The sequence below is a fragment of the Euprymna scolopes genome, chromosome 42 (genome assembly GCF_053919585.1).
Source record: "Euprymna scolopes isolate OS-2025 chromosome 42, ASM5391958v1, whole genome shotgun sequence".
Lineage (NCBI taxonomy): Eukaryota > Metazoa > Mollusca > Cephalopoda > Sepiida > Sepiolidae > Euprymna > Euprymna scolopes.
In genome coordinates, this window is record NC_136523.1 from 21,104,151 (window position 1) to 21,126,161 (window position 22,011).

Consider the following 22,011-nt stretch of genomic DNA (forward strand, 5'->3'; position numbering starts at 1 on the left):
GGGTTGCCCCTACATTGACCAAGGTCTTATATGTGGGGTTACCCCCACATATGGTCTTTGCTTGCAGTATCTGCCGGAACAGATGGTATTTATTTGCTCCCCCACCGAGCAAATTAGGCACAAGGCCAATTTTCTATGTGAGGAGTGAATGGAGGGGGAAGGGAAAAAGGGGACCAGCTCCCGAGAGGTGGGAAATGGGAGCTGGTTAAAGGTTAGGCATGTGGGGTTGCCCCCACATCTGGTCTTTGCTAGTCATAGCTAGTCATAGCTAGTTATAGCTTGCAGTATCTGCCGGAACAGATGGTGTTTATTTGCTCCCCCACCGAGCAAATTAGGCACAAGGCCGATTTTTAATGTGAGGAGTGAAGGGAGGGGGAAGGGAAAATGGGGACCAGCTCCCGAGAGGTGGGAAATGGGAGCTGGTTAAAGGTCAGGTATGTGGGGTTGCCCCCACATCTGGTCTTTGCTAGTCATTGCTTGCAGTATCTGCCGGAACAGATGATATTTATTTGCTCCCCCACCGAGCAAATTAGGCACAAGGCCAATTTTGTAATGTGAGGAGTGAAGGGAGGGGGAAGGGAAAAAGGGGACCAGCTCCCGAGAGGTGGGAAATGGGAGCTGGTTAATGGTCAGGCATGTGGGGTTGCCCTCACATCTGGTCTTTGCTAGTCATAGCTAGTCATAGCCTGCAGCATCTGCCGGAGCAGATGGTGTTTATTTGCTCCCCCACTGAGCAAATTAGGCACAAGGCCGTTTTTAATGTGAGGTAAAAACCAGCTCCCCTAAAAGTAGGCAAAAAGGGGTCACTCTGGTTACCAAAAATAATAATTGTCCCAGTATAGAGGGTGTCCCCTCCATTGACTGGTACAAATTATCTTAAGTGCAGCATCTGCCGGAACAGATGGTATTTATTTGCTCCCCCACTGAGCAAATTAGGCACAAGGCCGTTTTTAATGTGAGGTAAAAACCAGCTCCCCTAAAAGGGGTCACTCTGGTTACCAAAAATAATAATTGTTCCAGTATAGAGGGTTTCCCCTCCATTGACTGGTACAAATTATCTTAAGTGCAGTATCTGCCGGAACAGATACTACACTTTGATCTTGTTTATATATTTTATTGAGAAAGAAAAAATTGAACATAAAAAACGTACAAAAAATTCAATTCAACAAAATTAGGCACAAGGCCCTACAAGAAATTGGGAGGGGGAGGGTACAGGGTCTTTTTGACTATGTAACAGATGAGACTTTGAAGTCTTACTCTTGACTGGCAACATTTACCAAAATACCTCAATCACTCTGTGGATCCTAATCTAACTAATAACCCCAGCGTTCAATGTAAAATTTAACTATGTACAATTTGTATATTCATTTCTGTATGTTGTGTGTGCATTTTTTTTTTTTTTTTTTTTTTTTTTTTTTTTTTGTGTGTGTGTGTGTATGTGTGAGAAAATAAAGTTCGATTTCATTAGAAAGAGTTCTTGAATTAATTGGCATAAAATGTTCGTGGAGTGGGAAAAAACTAATGAAAATGTTCATTTCAAAAATAAGGAAAATCTACTAATGTGTTGTTAGTAAGACCCCCCCTGTACTATTCTATGTGGCTAGATCCCCCACTGTTTTCCGGGGAACCGAAAACAAGCAGAGCATCCCTAATGGGGTTTGGGGAAGTCGCCTTAATGGAGGTGGGAGAATTTGATCTTGACCAAAAGGCCACGAAGGTCCTCTCGCGGGGGTGGTCACTGGTATGTGACCGACTTACGTGTTACACTAAATGTCTTAGAAATCGTCCCATGATGTGAAGATGCGCCAGTCATCAGTGTCTGAAATTTTAACCTACAAATGAAAATGAGTCAAGTAGAATAACCATTCAGTCAGTCCGATACGATTTTTAAACGGTGGGTTAACACTACTTATTCGTAACATAAGAAATATGTAATGTGAACTATTCGCGCATGCGCATTTGTGTAACACCAATCATAAAAATCTGATTACACTCACGTACCAATATTTCAAGTTTGACCCCTTAACAATTTCTTTTTCAGAATGAAAACGGATTAAAAAAATTTCTACATGCCTGAATATCCAATATACCAAACTTCAAGCAATTCGTTTAGTATATTGCTAAAATATAGGCACAAATTCCTAGAGTATATAGGTGTGAGTCCTTACACACACCCACATTCTCACTTTTATAGATCTATAAATTATTCTTGATCAAATTAACTCCATGCTTCGGGGTCGCATTTTGGCTTATTTGTCGGTATACAGTTGACTTAAAGTACAATGCGCAACATCTAAGAGTAATTAATTCGGACAAGATAATTATTTCGCCGTCGCTCTAAAGCAAGAGTCTCCTTTAGGTTTAAAACTTTAAATCTCATTACACGTGTAGTAAAACCGTATACACACGGCTGGGTTGCGCAGTTTCCGTGCTAGCCGAGGGCTTAACGATACCGAATTACGAGACACGGAGTAGAAACACTGTTGTTTGAATCCCTACTGATGAGTCTTCAAAAGATGAAGTAAGAAATATATAGATGAAAACGATACTTATGCAGAAGGAGGCGCATGTTATCGTCGAATAATTTAAAGTTAGTTAACGTAAAATGCCAAAAGGCTTAACGAGCGAAATACCAGCAGCACACATCATTTAAGAAACCATTTATTTACTATCATTAATTGATAACAATATATATATATATTGTCACCTAAATATATATATATATATTGTCACCTAAATATATATATATATATATATTGCCACCTTAATATATATATATATATACATGCAAATATATTATTGTTTCGCTGTTTCACAGCTAGTCAGTGCGGCTAGACAGGCAACTACCTCAAGCCATGATTTAAACTCGACCGCCTGTACGGCAGTCAAAGCTCCTAACCATTACGCTAATCGGCGGCTGCTGTGCGAGTCATGAATTAACGATGTATTAACATCGTCCGAAATACCTAAGTTCGAATTTTTTACACAAAGAGCATCGCTTTATACGCTAATGGTAAATCGTGTATCACTTCTTAATATGCTTAACTCAAGATGAGGAGCATTATATATATATATATATATATATATATATATATATATATATATATATGATGAGGAGCATTATATATATATATAAATATATATATTTATTTATTTATTTATTTATTTATTTAGACAAATATTATTGAATAGCACGGAATTATTCTGTTTTACAACTTTCCTTTTTATCTTCTCCAATCTCCGAATAGTCCTTTTTCTGTTCTTCTCAACATTGTATAAGTTGGATCCATAATCGCGAGCGCTTTCGACAGAAGTGTTTTTATCACCCTCGGGCATATTATAGAAATAAATGATGATAGCAGCACTTCTGTCGAAAGCGCTCCCGATTATGGATCCAACATATACAATTTCGAAAAGAATACAAAAAGGACTATTCGGAGATTGGAGAAGATAAAAAGGAAAATTGTAGAACAGAATAACTCTGTGCTAATCAATATTTGTCTAACTCAGAAGATGCTGCCTAAATGTACACTATATATATATATATATATATATATATATATTGTGTGTGTATGTATACTTAATTATATTATTTGGAAAAAAGGATTCCAGTTCCAGCAAGGTGATGTTTTATAAGGAAATTTTCCTAAAATATGAGCATATTATTTATGTTTTATTTACAGAAAATTAAGATGAGATAGGTCATCGGTTCCATCGGTTTCAACCCTGATAATAGGGAACCGTTTTAGATACCCATACCAAGCGCTGGTCTTTGCAATCAATACTCATCGGTTGAGGAGAGCTTGATATGCGTATCTAAAACGGCCCCCTATTATCAGGTTTAAAACTGATAGTACCGATGACTTATCTGATTTAAACTTTCTGTATATATATATATATATATATATATATATATATATATATATATATATATAATTGTGACAAAAATGAATACATTATGATGCCTCGTTTACAAAAATACCTGAAAAATAAAACAAATATATAAATCTCTAAAAATATTTTTGTCTGTAATTAGTTTTTTTTTTTATTTTTGTGATACAAAAAAGTTTATATTTATTCTCGAATTTTACATTAAAATCTGTGCAATTCTGAATTTTTGAGATGCAATGTGAATGTTTGTATTTTTTTTTTGTTTGTTTCTCGAACAATTATTCTTATCTTGGATGTTATTGGCACAACGTTTCGGTCGTTGTAATCTACGATCTTCCTCGGGTGTAAAAACCATGTTTACATTTACTTTACTAAGAAAAAGAGGGGTATCTCCGCATTGCAAATATTTGGACCGGGGGTCTTAGGGTTGGAATTCTTGAATTATATATTATATATAATTAAATATATATTGAAAGTAATCGTCAGCACTATACAAACAGTACGTAACTAAAACCCTCAATCCTCATGACCATCCAAAGGACCAAGGTTACCCAAGGTCACTCTTCCGACATATATATATATATATATATGTTATATAGTTTATTATTATTCTTTTTGTTGTTGTTATAGTTGTTACTAAACGTTCATGCAAGAGAGTCTTAGAGAGAGATGTGTAGTAGGAGATATTGTTCGTTTATAAAGTTTTTCATATATATAAAATGTTTATACTAAGAAGTGTTGCTATGAGATATAGAGTTCACATTGTAGATATGAGATGTCGAGACGTGTATGTAAAGACATTTTATAACACAGATATATAGAAGACATATAATAACAATTTTCACTTTACCTTTTGGTAGAATTACAACACAAAGACGATGTTTATAAAAACACATGATGGGTTTATTTCCTCTCACGACCGATGATAGCAGCACTTCTGTCGAAAGCGCTCCCGATTATGGATCCAACATATACAATTTCGAAAAGAATACAAAAAGGACTATTCGGAGATTGGAGAAGATAAAAAGGAAAATTGTAGAACAGAATAACTCTGTGCTAATCAACATTTGTCTAACTCAGAAGATGCTGCCTAAATGTACACTATATATATATATATATATATATATATATATATATATTGTGTGTGTATGTATACTTAATTATATTATTTGGAAAAAAGGATTCCAGTTCCAGCAAGGTGATGTTTTATAAGGAAATTTTCCTAAAATATGAGCATATTATTTATGTTTTATTTACAGAAAATTAAGATGAGATAGGTCATCGGTTCCATCGGTTTCAACCCTGATAATAGGGAACCGTTTTAGATACCCATACCAAGCGCTGGTCTTTGCAATCAATACTCATCGGTTGAGAAGAGCTTGATATGCGTATCTAAAACGGCCCCCTATTATCAGGTTTAAAACTGATAGTACCGATGACTTATCTGATTTAAACTTTCTGTATATATATATATATATATATATATATATATATATATATATATATATATATAATTGTGACAAAAATGAATACATTATGATGCCTCGTTTACAAAAATACCTGAAAAATAAAACAAATATATAAATCTCTAAAAATATTTTTGTCTGTAATTAGTTTTTTTTTTATTTTTGTGATACAAAAAAGTTTATATTTATTCTCGAATTTTACATTAAAATCTGTGCAATTCTGAATTTTTGAGATGCAATGTGAATGTTTGTATTTTTTTTTGTTTGTTTCTCGAACAATTATTCTTATCTTGGATGTTATTGGCACAACGTTTCGGTCGTTGTAATCTACGATCTTCCTCGGGTGTAAAAACCATGTTTACATTTTCTTTACTAAGAAAAAGAGGGGTATCTCCGCATTGCAAATATTTGGACCGGGGGTCTTAGGGTTGGAATTCTTGAATTATATATTATATATAATTAAATATATATTGAAAGTAATCGTCAGCACTATACAAACAGTACGTAACTAAAACCCTCAATCCTCATGACCATCCAAAGGACCAAGGTTACCCAAGGTCACTCTTCCGACATATATATATATATATATATATGTTATATAGTTTATTATTATTCTTTTTGTTGCTGTTATAGTTGTTACTAAAAGTTCATGCAAGAGAGTCTTAGAGAGAGATGTGTAGTAAGAGATATTGTTCGTTTATAAAGTTTTTCATATATATAAAATGTTTATACTAAGAAGTGTTGCTATGAGATATAGAGTTCACATTGTAGATATGAGATGTCGAGACGTGTATGTAAAGACATTTTATAACACAGATATATAGAAGACATATAATAACAATTTTCACTTTACCTTTTGGTAGAATTACAACACAAAGACGATGTTTATAAAAACACATGATGGGTTTATTTCTTCTCACGACCGGCCGTGGTTTTCTCATCAAGAATTCAAAGCTTCACATATTAAGTTTCAAAAGTGACCGTCTCGCTTCTAGACGTTCGAATGCCAAACTGCAGACTATTGTCTGTCGTCCTCAAACTCCCTCTGACTCTCCCCCAGTTTCTCCTTTTTAGCTCTAAAGTTTTCTAACTATATCTAGAACTTCCCATTTTCCATGACGTCATACACATGTTAAAACATGTTTCATGTGTTCTGGACATCCGTGTCCAAAACTTTTCCTTTGTTTACAAAAGGAATTTTAACCTATATTCTCAGTAACCTATATTTCCAATATGTTAAAAACATGTTTATTAAATTATCTTGTATAGTTGCATTCCTCAATTGAATTTTTCATAACAGACTTGTCAACGCACATTCTTTTCTTGAAACTATTTTATCTCTAAACTAAACAATGGTTTGTTTTACATTCCATTTTCTAATTCTCTCTCGTAATCTATTTCTAAACCTAATTTACGAGGTTGGAATTTCGTCTATTCTATTTCATTTTCATTTTAACTAAATCTCTCTATTTTTATACTTACATGAAAAGGGGACAGCCCTTATCATGTAACATATATATATATATATATATATATATATATATATATATATATCCGGATATCTACTAGTGGATGTATAGCTAACGGAATCAAGGTTTGTAAGAATTAAAGTAATAGGTTTATTAATTTAAGCAATTATCTGACGGCTCCAGTCTAACCCCACGATGAGGCACTGAGATTTCGCTTAAGTGATAGGGTCACATCTGTTACAAGAGCCAACATAAAGGTTATTCTTCTTCGTTTAAATGTTATTTACGCTTTGAATTTTGTTCAATCTTTATTTAGTGTTTACATGCTACTGAATGATCCGTTAAGCAAATGGTCCAGACAAACCCCTGCGCACCAGAAACTGCATTCATATTTAAATTCTCGGGTCTGTATTACTGTACACATAGATTCGAAAAAGTTGTCAAAAACAAATATATAAAAATAATTGCAATTAAAGGCAAGATAAGTTACTTTTCTACCTAATTGGAGAAGTTTCTAGTGTTTATCAACGTATTGAAAAATTAAAAATGGCACCAGACTCTCTCTTTGACACGGTAAGTTTGGGAAAATGAGTTAAAAATAAACAAAATATACAAAATACTATTAAAAACCCACCGATTATGTATCAGCTTATGCTCTGTTAACATATATTGAGCCAGTTTCTAACAGTATTTTTTTTATTTTTAAATCCTTTTCCCAAACTTGCCGTGTCAAACCGAGAGTCGGGCGCTATTTTTAATTTTCCAATACACTGGTAAATACTGTATGGCATTCGAGCTGAATAAACATTTTACATTAAATAAAAACACCAGAAAATTATCAAGTTAGGTAGAAAAGTAACTTATCTGCCTTTGATAACGTTTATTTGTTATATATTTGGGGTTTGTTGACAACTTTTTCGAATCTATGTGTACAGTAATACGAAGACAAATTCTCTTTATTATAGATATTTCCAGGAAAATTAAAACAAAACCTATTCTGGAAAGTCAACACCAACTCAAAGAGACACAGACGTCAATATTGAAGATCTCAATTTAATGGGGAAAGTATTTCTTGTCTAACAGTCAATTTAAAAATCACAATCAAGACATTCAGTCAGTTCTTTTCAAATATGAAATGTCTTTTTCGAAACAATAAAAAATAATGGCTTTTAGGCGGCAGACGCGCAGTCACGTTCTCGCTTCATTAGATAAGAATGGAAAATCAAAAAAATAGGAACATTTACGTTTTTCTAAAAGATACGTTCATTAATCTGCGCGTTTAGTGTCCGACGGACATACAATATTAAAAGGGTGGTTTCAATTTCAAACACTGTACAGTAAAACAATAGCGTGACGCGAATAATTACTAGTGTACTGCAACGGCATTATTAGTGGAAACATATCTTCATCTATTATATAAATCTCACCTGTCTGTTAGTGTGTATGCATGTATGTATGTATGTATGTATGTATTTCAGGTCATGTCATATGCTACTGGTACCATGTAACCCAGTACAACCTGCCTCGTGGTCGGGTCACCGGCGACTAAACTGGTACCCCCACCAGACTTGTTTAGTGAGGAGGGTGGCTAGTCTCCCTGAAGGATTAAAAACAATACCTTCTAAAGAGGGAATGAACCCTTTTTCGGGGTCAACGGCCAACTAACACCGTGTGTGTTTGTGCGTGTTGGGGTGGAGAGGACTCCTGTAAGCCGTGGTGAAGGCAACCTTTCTATAAGCAAATCTCTGATTTAAAAAACCATAAAGCGGGAGACCATTACCCGCATTAAGCTGGTCTGTAGTTTAACTTGTTGCTGGCTATCTTGCTCTTGCTTGTTGTTGGATCTCAACATTTTGAACCGAGAGAGAGACTTAGCGGTCATACAAAGCTAAGACACTGTGACATCATCTTTGTATAGATACTCCCTCAGGGATTTTGGCTCATGGACTTTAAGTGTCTGAGGGAGTGGCACTCGTCTGACAAGACGTTGCAATCATCATGTATGTATGTATGTATGTATGTATGTCTCGCCGAACTTTCGACAGACACGACCAACACTTAAAAATTGGTATCATCAAAAAGGATCGATCTCTCGGCCGAGAAATATCCTAAAATTGGCCCAAAATGGTAATTTTTGACTGTCAACTGGGCCGTTTTTTACAAGGAGGGGTCAGATTTTGCTTCGAAACTTTTGCAAAAGCATCACATGCCTTTCAATAACTAAGCTTATTTTGAACGGTTGTGACGTCGTAAATCGCGGTAGACGAAGCAACCAAAGCGTTTTCTTTTTTACTTCATTTTCCTCTTAGCGTTACAGGTTCGATCCTGACTACTGCGGATAATTTTATTAGTATTTTTATGCTCACTCGGGTACTCGCTGCTATTTTACTTTATTAGAGGGGTGGTTCATTTTATTTTTCCTTTGTGCTAGCTCGATTGAAACATTTTAAAGTCTTGCTTGCTCAATACCGTGACGATAAACCTTCTCCGCACCTGGTCAAATCCGGGTATACTCGCTAGTCTTCTAATATATAAAAGGCAAAATGTGTGCGTGTGTGTTTCTATGTTTCGCAAAAACTTCTGACAGACGCGTCGAAACGTGACAAAATTTTATCGTTCCAAAGATCGATATCTTGACGGCAAATATCGAAAAATTGGCAAGAAAAACGTTCATTATTTCACCGTCACCTGGACGGTTATCTTCAAGGAGGGGGTCAATTTTTACCGTGGACATTTTTGCAAGTCGTTCAGGCCTCGTGTGGACGACGTCGCATAAAACCACGGTTACTGAGAGAGAAGGGGGCTAGTGAACATGACAGCGTAACGTCATTGCGAAATCGACATGTAGGTAAAGGGTACGTAAAGTTCCTCTGTTCAACCACGTGGTCACGCTAATAGGCATAAAAACATGGCTGTGGTAATTTCATAAAGGTAGCCCAAATGCCCATGTATTTTCTTCTTCTAAAGAGAAAGAATAATTCTCCATTTGGATAATTATTATAATTGCGCATTTGGATAATTTTAATCTAAATAAATATTTATTTCTATCGGAGAAAGTCGAGTATTACATTTTATTTATTTATTTTTACTGCAAAAAAAACAAGTTTTGTATAAGAATATTTTTCGGTCCGTTCTTTTAATAATAAATAACACTTTTCATTGAGTATTTTCAAATATTTTAAAGCTAGAAAAATTTTTCACAACAGTTTTGTTGTTGTTGCTGTTGTAGATGTTGTTGTTGATGTTGTTATTGTTGTTGTTGATGATGATGTTGTTGTTGTTGATGACGTTGCTGTTGTTGATGTTGTTGTTGATGATGATGTTGTTGTTGATGATGTTGTTATTATTGTTGTTGATGTTGTTGTTATTGCTGTTGTTGATGTTGTTGTTATTGTTGTTGTTGTCGATGATGTTGTTGTTGATGATAATGATGCTGTTGTTGTTGATGATGATGTTGTTTTTGTTGTTGTTATTGTTGTTGTTGTTGATGATGTTGTTGTTGATGTTATTGTTATTATTGTTGTTGTTGAGTATGTTGTTATTGTTGTTGTTGATGTTGTTATTGTTGTTGTTGATGTTGCTGTTATTGTTGTTGTTGATGTTGTTATTGTTGTTGTTGATGTTGTTATTGATGATGTTGTTGTTGTTGATGATGTTGTTGTTGTTGATGATGTTGTTGTTATTCTTGTTGTTGTTGATGATGTTGTTGTTGTTCTTGTTGTTATTGTTGTTATTGTTGATGATGCTTTTATTATTGTTGTTGTTGATGATGATATTGTTATTGTTGTTGTTGATGTTGTTGTTGTTGATGTTGTTTTTGTTGTTGTTGATGTTGTTGATGATGTTGTTGTTGTTGTTGTTGTTTTTGTTAACTAAAACGATCGATGAATTCAATATTTTAGCACAAACGTTTTTGCTTGTTTTATAAGATTTTAAAAGTAAATAATTTATATGACTGAAACGGGAAATGAAACAGAAATTTTTTTATTCTCTGCCGAGTCATACGAACAACACAAATTAATTAAAATGCCTTAACTAATCAGTTTTAATTAATTAATTTGATATGAACTAAAAATAAACAGTACATTAAATTTTAGTTAACATATTTTCTTGTGTTTTATCTTATAAATAAATGTTGTTTGCACAGTGCTGAAATGATATTATTAAGATAGCCATTTTTAACCGGGGAGGGGGCTTTCTAATTTCTATTCTGCATTTTCACCTTACAATTTAATAAAAAGGGAGGTTTGTTTTACTATACATATAGATTCGAAAAAGTTGTCAAAAACAAATCTATAACAAATAAATATTATCAAAGGCAAGATGAATTATTTTCTACCTAACTGGCTGAGTTTTTAGTGTTTTTATTTAATGTAAAATGTTTATTCTGTTCGGAAATTATAGTATTTATCGATATATTTGAAAAAGACAAATGGCGGCGAGCTCGCTGTTGAATACAATAAGTTTGGGGAAATAAGTTGAAACATAAAAACTATACAAAATACTGGTAGAAACTCACTCAATATATGTTACCGTGACATGGGCTGACATATATTGAGTGTGTTTTCAGACAGTATCGACCAAGGCTGAAGCGCAAAATAACGACTATGGTTGAAGTGCTCAATGTTTTAATTACGATTGCTGCTGATGTAATTAATACTTAACTTTGAAAATCATTACTATATATGTTGGGTACAATATAATAATCAATACAGAATTTGCACTTAGAAAAAAAACTTTTTTTTCTGCGGATGCATTAATTGAAAGTTTTAGGTAAAACTACATTATTTTTGTATACTTATGAATTTACGTCATACACTTACGTATAAGGCTGATAAGTTATATTTTGTTTCAATTCTAGTGTTGTGTTGTGGAGTTATACAACTAGTGTATATACACGTGTGTTCATGCACGCCAAGTCTATAGAATATACGAGTGTATGAAACCGATGCTCCTGTATCGTCTAGTGTTTAGAAATATTCGTTGTGGGCGTGTTTTCTTGTTTACACATATTCAAACAAAGTTCACGTAACATGAACAAGGAAACAGTAATTAGTTAGAGGCGGGTTCAACAAAAACTGATACGATAACGGACTACTAACCTTAGGTGTTGGCCTCCTTCGTCTCTTGGACACTGCAAGGAAAAGATTCAATTTTGAGGCAGTGACAGCAGAGCTTGTTTTGTTTTTTTCCTCGTTTTTTCCTATTTTCATGGTTGAATGATTCGCAGTGCTCTTTTCCTCTTTAGTCTATAGTCTGATTGCTAGATCCGTCGGATTCTTTCACGACTGACAAAGTCAACCTCCTCTCTTGGACGACTCCCCTGTTTTGTATCTTTCGTATGCTTAGTCTAAATCGAAACTACTCTTTCTTTCTTACCAGGTAAATTCCATTGTTTATTGTTTATTAAAATTAACTTGCTCTATAACAATAAATATGAAATCTGCATAAATTAAAATATCATATTTAAACGTGTTTTACAACCGGGCAACGCCGGGCAGCCTCTACTACAATATAAGTATAATATAATAATCAATAGGGAATTGGCTCTAGAATAATACATACGAAATTTACATTAATTGAAATATAATATTTAAGCGCATTTTACGACCGGGCAATGCTGTGCAGCCTGCTAGTTGAAATTTTTCCATAAAAATAAACGTTTTTAAACGATGTTATACTTCATATCATTTATCTCGTATACAATATTAACAAGCTTTTTATAGTTATTTCTTATCTTATATTTAGATGTTATAACTTTAAATTATAATTGGAAACTAACATGGATGCGTGATTGGACATAATGAAAATATATTTGATGTATTATTTTATTAAATGTAAGATAAAATTCACATTTAATTATGGAAACATTTCTAACATAGAAATGTCATTATAACAAAAATAATTTTATCACATTATTTAAAAAAAAAAAAAAGAATAGTTTACCTGCTGTATAGTGATTATTACTTTTAATAAGATTTCACTGGATTGAATATACACCTATTTATCCTCCACGGTGCGTTATGCACCGCCAAAAGTTTCCTAAATAAGCAGGGGTTTTAAGATAAATGAAAATAAACCTTACTAACTGTTGTGGAGACGCCCACTAATTAGCATACGTGGGAGAATAAGATATAGATAAAGGTATCAAGTCAGCAAGACCGGAGAGCTGTGTTCGAACGCCGGATAGGCAAGACGCATGTGCCGGTTGCTCCATGAAAGACTTTAACACGCCCTCTGCCGGACAATCTTCCAACTGCAGTACAACTGCATCTTTGTAAATATTTATTATATTTTCGTCTTAATATATTTGTTTTACCTTTACTTTCTGCGTTCGTGTTGTTATTGATACAGACACAGCACTAACAATCCTTCTAGCCTTTAAGATAAACTTGGTTGACAAGAACGTTCTTGTGATTTTTTTTTTACTTTTAAATTCAGATGAACATATCTCGTCTCAACCAAAAAATTATTTATCGAAATAAATACCATCAGAATCAACACAGATTTGCCAACGTGTTACAAGTAGTAACGTGTGTTACAACCAGTAACGTAAAAACCTTGCATACTGATGGCGAAAAGGTCGCTGGAAGCGTTTTTGATATTTCTTAGGCTTTTGTAGCATTTCTCACGGAGAAAGGCATCAAGATGCTTGAAAAAGTGGTAGTCGGAAGGTGAGAGGCATGGGGCGTATGGCGGCTGAAACAGAGCTTCGTAGCTCAATTCATTTAACTTTTGCAAGGCCAATGTAGCAACGTGCGGTCGGGCATTGTCACGCAGGAGAACTGGGTTTTTTCTTTTAACAAATGCTCGGTATTCTTGTCGAAGTTTCTGATGCATTTCATCGATTTGTTGACAGTACTTCTCCGACATGATTGTTTTGCCTGCATTCAAAAAACCGTAATCGATTAGACCGTGCGCATACCACCAAACAGTCAGCATAACCTTCTTTGTGAGTGCCGCCAATTGTCATAAATTACCCAGTTTTAATCGCAACTCACAACCCACTCGAGAAACGGGTCGTTCTTGTTGCGTAAAAGAAGGAAAAATTACAATTAATAACGGCGTTTCTTTGTATTGTCCTTCAATTCGTGATGCACCCGTGTATCAAGTTTTTTGTCAGTCCAATCTCTTTCAAGTGGTTGGAAATCGTCGTATACGTTACGTCTTATTCAGAAGCAAGTTCTCGAGAACATTTTTTTTTAACTGAATTCTAGGACAAGAATTTATCTTATCTGGTTGAGTATCCAGCTGAGGGGTGTTATTATAGGCATCATCACTTAAGCAGGTGCGCTAATCCTCGTATAAGCCAAGATATGGTTGCTATGCTGGGTGGATTTTATTTGCGCTTTTGAATATTTAGTCAGGATGCACTTGTAAAGAGAGTGTATCATACGTAATTGCCCTGATACATACTGGGGGGGGGAACTGTTTAATAGGCATTCAGGTTTTCTTTCTAAAGTAAACATTCAAGTTCTTTAATCTAGTAGGCATTCAAGCTCTCTTCGAGAATTCCAGTTCTCTCTCGCTTTTTCCAAAAGATGGAGATTTTAATGAGTGTTGAAATCTAGTTCGCTATGACGACGCAAATTCAATAGAGATGGAAAAGACACCATTGAAGATGTCAATTAAACGTGAAACCGTCTTTCCTGTCTACCAGTCGAATTAAAATTCGCAATCAAGTAATTTAAGCATTTCTTATCAAATATATAATGTCGCTTTTGAGACATAAAAAACGAATAATGGCTTTTAGGCGTCTGATGCACAATCACATTTTCGCTTCACTTATAAAGAATTAAATATCAAAAAAAAAAACGAACAGTTTTTCTTTTGAGATGCCGCCATTAAATCTTTGCGTTTCGCGATGGAAATTAAATCGCAAACATATGCGTGAGCTGACTAACTAGCCTAGCAGTATTTACATTCGACAGGGAACCGCTTGTGAATTTAATACTCCCATAAAAGTTTCTCCTTCGGAGGAAGCCAGTTGAACCCGCCTAATAATTGGTGCAAGCAAAATCTCTTAAGGAAGAGTTGAATATCGCAGAAGATATGAAATTCAGTAAAGGCTGGCTTAGGAGCTTTAAGAGTAGACATGGTATATGACAATTAACAATGTCAGGCGAACAACAGTCTGCTGATACACACGCAGCATCAAATTATGGTGACAAATTCAAGACGATAATTGCCGATTATGGTTTAACACCAGATGATGCTTACAACGCTGATGAAAGTGGCCTAAATTGGAAGTGCTTACCTAGAAAAAAAAGTAGCCGGATCCGAAGAGCACAAAATAAAATGATTCAAATTAAATAAAGAAAGACTAACAATGATGGTATGCGCTAAAGCTTCTTGTCATCGGCAAATGAAAGTGTCCCCGAGCATTGAAGGGTGTTTCGCTTTGTCAGTATCCTATTATTCTTCACGAAATGGATGGATGAATCAACAGTTGTTTAAAAAAAAATTTTTTGCAAGAATTTGTGCCAGTTGTTCAGAGGCATTTTCTTTAACTAGGTAAACCTAAAGTGCTTGCTCCTGTTGGACAATTGTAGAGCACATTCTCCTGAGTCAGAACTAGTGTAATCTTGCGGGAATATTTTTGTGTGCTACTTACCACCTAATGTGACTTCTCTCATCCAACCTATGGATCAATGGATTATTAGAATTTAAAATGTTTCTACTAAAATGATTTCATGATGGATATGATAAATAGTACCATGAGTATAAGCGATTTTCAGCGCCATTTTACTATCAAAGATGCCATATTTTCTCTCGCAAGTGCATGGAATCAAGTTCGAGCAAGCACATTGACAAAAGCATGGGGTAAATTATGCCCAGCGCCAAAGGCTTCTGAACTGAAAGAATCAGAGTATATGTCTGGTCTAGAAAAAATTCTTGAAGCCAAACGGTTACCGACCAACCACGCTGTTCTTGAATCACTTAATGCAAATGATGTTGAAATGTGGGTGCAACAAGATGAGGAAACTACTGATCAATATCCTGAAGGCAGTAATGATGATGAAAATAACGACAGCTCCTATTATCTTGGCCCTAATGTAAATAACCAAGAACACTCTGATGAAGCAATATCATGGGATGATGCAGAAAAGTCTATGGAGACGGTTATAAAATTTCTAGAAAAAAGTCCTTACTTTAGTGACAACTTTGTTTAACAAACAATGCCACTCTGAAGAGATATAATCATAAAGAAGCTACAGAACCAAGGAATTGTAGATTTTCGTGATCGTTACAGAATACAATGGCAGCGCCCGAGAGCTCAATCGATGAAAATAGAAACTGCAATGAGACTCATTCAATGAATAAATAAGAAAAACTGTATTTTACATAAATGTATGATTTCTGTAGATGATAACTTAGGTAATAAATACCTAACAAGTAAAAGTAGATTTAATTTATTTTCAATGTTTTTGTTCCTGGTAATAATATTTAACAATTCTTACTTGCAATATATCGTAAACTCAACTTAATATATACTTGAACTATCATACAGCAATGAATGTCTTTATATTTCTTAATTCTTAGAAAATTAAAGTTAACTGCTTCATATTTTTATCAGGAAACTTGAACAGCATCCTCTAATTTGAACGAAGCGTATGTTCAAATTATAGGAGTTATACTGCATATTAAAATGGAAAAAAAATGAGGTCGCTTTTGGGTCTTATATGAAACTAAAATATACTTTTTTAGTCTTCTGGATAGGATGCAAAGATAGTATCTGTTCTGTTTAAAGATGGGATCATGATAACGTGGGGTTTCCATTCGCGCCGGATGTTCGTACAATTGAAATAGGTCCCAGACTCCTATAGGGATATTAGTGAGCAAACGTAATAACCAGATATATTCTGACACTACATAAACCAGATTACTTAGATAAATATTTTTACAGTTTTAACAAAAGGGCCACAATAATATCGTGGAGTTTTCATTCACTCTCAACGTCCACAGAATGCCAAGCAGCAATATAGTCCATATGAAACATGCCATTGTGGAATTTCCACAGGTCACACTTATTATTTATTACTCTTGCTAAAATTAAAAATTAGCTTCCCTTCTTTGATGATACAACTTTGATGACCAACGACGGATCGGGACAATGTATTGTGAGTTATAGTCTTACCATACAAGACTTTTCGACGCCTGTGGCCTTCATCAGATCAGCAAATTTTTTTGGCAGCACCACCTGAAAATCACTTACAGCTAAATTCTAGGACATCACCTGAAAAAAAAGAAACTGGGGTACTCTATGAGCGCTGTCGCATAAATACCAAAAAAGTATATAAGTCGGTAAAACTTATCATTATCAATTTCGTTGTTTTGTTTTTTTTCTTTATTCATGAGTGCGTTAAGAAAATAAAAGAATCTACGATAAGTTAAATTCGATTAGCGGTAATGAAGACTTCAAAGAATTGGTTTCTCTTTGAGAAAACCTGGAATCAATGAATACAGCCACGAAAATACACAACACTGAAAAAATATTGATAAAAGCTTTGCCAATAATGAGGACGAATTCAAAAGCTGAGGAAATCATGGTAAAGAAAAACATTCTGCAGACAATAACAAAAACCAAATGAAACATTTTTTAATAATACAATTGTCAAACAAACAAATCTAAACACATTAAACATTGTATTTTTCACAAACGCGTGGAAAAGATTCGATTTGACAGTAGTAAGATTTGATCAGTAATGAACCCACTTACTGACGAGAGTTCCTGAAAGTTAGCTTGATGAGGAAAATATAGCTTATTAAATCACAGGGTTTTTTTTTGTAGTTCTTACACGTGAATCTGCTTAATCCATATCTGAGAGAAGTTCAGTGCTATCATGCACACCCTCCAGATTCGTCAGCTATTATATTGATAGGCCACAACCTTCGTTTTGTTACCATTTCTATAACTTCCACTTTTGTCTCTGTATATATATATATATATATATATATATATATATATATATACATATATATATATATACTATATATATATATAATATAAAGCTGAATGTCTGTGTGTGTGTGTGTGTGTGTGTGTGTGTGTGTGTGTGTGTGTGTGTGTGTGTGTGTGTGTGTATGTGTGTGTGTGTGTGGTCACGAATAGGCTCCTATATGGTTGACTATTTAAAAAAAAACTGATTACATATAATGATAGATGTGGTTGGTCGGTAACCGTTTGGCTTCAAGAATTTTTTCTTGACCAGACATATTCTCGGATTCTTTCAGTTTAGAAGCGTTTGGCGCTGGCATAATTTACCCCATGCTGTTGTCAATGTGCTCAGGATCAGGAATGGGTATGTTTGATCTGGCAGAACGGGTGTTCATTAAAATTGTGGGGTCTGCGTTCGCGCCTGCTCCACAAAGTATGGAAATAAATTTAAAAATTAAAAAAAAAACGTTTACAAGTGTTTTTGATACAGATGTACATAAGAATACTTTGATATGTATGTTTAACTTAAATAGGGATGGTATAATAAAATTGTGGGGTCTGCGTTCGCGCTTGGACTCCATGAAATGGAAATAGGCACAAACTTTAATAAAGACTTTTCATATCTATCTGCGTAAGTATACTTTGATAATAATGTTTCAGTTTGAAGAAATATGGTATAATAAAATTAAGTGGTGTTCGTTCGCGCCTGACCTCCATAGAATGGAAATATGTCACAAAGTTTAACAAGGTTTTTAATATAGATCCACAGAATATTGGTATAAGTGTTTCAGTGTTAACAGGTAATGTATAATAAATTATGGAGTTTATCTATTTTATTCTTACTTTCATTATATTTTGCTTTGGTTTTGATCCCCCAAAATTCGAAGCTATTTCTTTACAACCATTCCTTTTCATAATCTATCATACTTTCATAAATCCATTTTCTGTAGGCTGTTTTTGAACCCAGTCAACGACGGGTACTTTTGCTAGTATACATATATATATATATATATATATATATATATATATATATATATATATATATATATATATATATATATACATATGTATTATGAGAATAATGGAAATACTATTCTCAAAAATTAGAGAAATAAAAGAGAAAAAACCGAGTTATGTGTTCATCAACGTTTCCTCTTTATTTCATCCAGAAGAAGTCTCGAAATAAGAACGAAACATTGATGAACGCATAACTCGTTTTGTTCCTTTTATTTCTTTCTCTTTCTCACTCTAGTTCTCTCTCTCTCTCTCTCTCTATATATATATATATATATATATATATATATATATATGTGTGTGTGTGTGTGTGTGTGTATATATATATAATGAATACCTGACAAAAGATATTCCAAATATGATGATGTTGACCATCTTACAATTCATTTTTTTTTAATTCAGTTGACATTTACGCCTCTTGAAAGTGTCTGTTTCGTATCACAAAATCATTCACTTAATTATTATATCAATACATTATATCTATTTTGCCCTTAACTTGACGAATTATGAACTATCAACCCATCAAAAGGAAAAGATGTGTTTTGACATGATTAAAACATGACTAATAACAGAGAACACGACATTTACTTTAATAAATGCTTAGGATGGAATCGCATTACCTTTTGCGTTCTTTAAAAGATCAATCCTTTTAGACATTCTCCCGACCAAAGTTGAACGCTGTGAAGAGGAGATGCTATTCCATTCGCTTCCCTCAGTTTGTCATTGTTCAAAAAAGTTCTTCCAGCCAATGCATGAGATATTATTGACCAACTATTCTCGATTGGGTTTAATTGGTGCTTTGACCTGGCCAAAATACCACATCAACTGAATTATCAGAAAACCATTTTTTGTGACTTTAGCAGCGTGTGCAGGGGCATTATCGTGTTGAAACATAACGTTTAGAGATATTCCCAGCTTGTGGATACTTGGTAACAGTTCTGTTTCTAATATTCGAATGTATTCCTTTGCATTGATTGACTTCTCACATCTAATATGTTCAACAACTCCTGCCGCAGTAAATGTTCCTCATGCCATTATCTCTCCATTCCCGTGTTTAACTGTCGTTTTTATGCAATTTGGTGAAAATCCTTCTCCAGTTCTTCGATTGAACCGCTCGGGAGCATCGGGAGCATCACTAACAAGACAAAATCGTGATTTATCTAACCAGAAAACATTCCTGAACCAGTCTGTATCTTTCTTGCCATAACACGAGAAAAATCTCTTTCTATCATTGATGTTCTTCTTAGATAAAAATGGCTTCTTTGCACACCTTTTAGAGGAACCCCCATTTCTCTCATTCGCTTAGATATTGTATATCTAGAAAGAGAATTTTCTGTCCTTGTTTTGAATTCTTTGCTATGGTCAACATAAGTTTTCTTTCGATCCTTCAAAACAGTTAATTTAAGCCTCTGGTCGTCCTTCAAAGTGGATGCTCTAGGACGACCAGATCCAGATTTACCTTTGACCAAGCGTTCGACTTCGAACCATTGACCAATTCGCTTCATTATATAGAGAGATTTTTCACATCTTTTTTTTTTTTTTTTGTTAAAATATAAAAAAATCTACTTGTAAGTCATTTTGGACTGCCTTAATCCTGATATTAGTTTTGTTTGATATCCTCGCTAAGATGCGGTTTTACCATTTTTAGGATTAATTTTACCACTTATTATTATATGCTATAATATTTACGGTGTGCAAAACAGAAATTTTCAGTTAATATTTACAAAAATTAATGGAAAAATATTGAAAAAGCGATTCCTTTCTTCTTTTACTCTAGGCCCATATTTTTTGCTCATATGTGCATATGAACAGACCAGAGGACATGTAAGAGACGATGATCACGTTAGAGACGTGGGTAACGTCACAGCTGTAACATATATTCTTAAAATCTTAAAGAGGAGTTGAAATTCTTTCCTATGATCTATCTCCTCTGCAACAGAGCCTACAACGCGTTGGGTCCCGGGTGTCTACATGAGTACTCGCTGCTGTTTAGATTTAAACAAAAGTTGTTTCGATTTTTTTCAGTGTGTTTGTTGCCTTAGTATATCACTTCTCTACACTCGGGCAACGCCGGGTATCCCCCCTAGTCATGACTAAACGAAAGATTTACGCGAGGATAATAGTTCATGATAAAAGTAAATAAATCTTGTCAACAATCGTTTTACGAACAATTCGTGCGTAGTCTTGTCGCATTAATGTGTACTCGCTGAACTTTTGTGATGCCACTAGTGAGCGATCAACAATGAATCGATTAATAAAAAGAGTTTTTACATACGTGCGCGGTCTCCATATGGGCCGTTTTCTGTATAGTTCCATCGTTTAGAGGCTGTTGTTCAGCTTGGACTTCGGGTCAAGATCAAAGTGTAGTATCTGTTCTGATGCTACGCTTCATTATTTTTTTCGTTCTCAATTAGTGAGAGAGAAATATTTAACGACTGAGACAGTTTCTTTAGTTATGTTCTTTTCTCTACATTAAAAAAAACGACCTTGATGTCTAACTCTGCTCTCGTGGGGAGGCAAAGTAAACAACACTGGATACTTGTCCCATTTTGAAATGTTTTATTAGAGAGATGGGTTTGTTGACGAGGGGAGGTAGATACTAAAATAAAGAATAAATTAATAGTTTCTAAACGAGAGCATTAAATTATTGTTTCTTACGAGATTAAATTGGGTTATTGCTAAAATTGTAACATAAAAAAGTGTACGTGACCAATCAAAAACTGCGGAATCGGCCAATAATACATCTGCCTATTTAATCGAGGCATTCGGCAGATAAAGTCATATTTTGAAGTACATTGCGCCAGAAATAGATAAAGTAAAGCTAAACAAATTGCTTTCGAACTGATATATAATATGAAAGAAAATAAAATATCGACAATATAAAAATATATAATAAATTTATCGTTTATTCAATGAGAATAGTGCATCAACTAGGAGTACTTATCCTACACTCCTCGGCCCTGTCGGTGGGGCATAAGAATACACCGACTGCCTCCCTGCGGAGGGTAAAAGTCCCTCAATGGGGGTCCTGGATATGACCTTAAACTATATCCAGTGGTGAGGGCCCAGCTTGCGGGCTTTGGGGAGTGTGGAGCCACCCTTTAATTACCATTGCTCCTAGGTCCACTCTGACCCGGAGTGGTAGTACCTGTTAGGGTTCCAACTATGGGTTAAATAGAAACCGACTTGAAAACAACAAATATATCCTATTAAAAATATTTTTCTTCAAAGT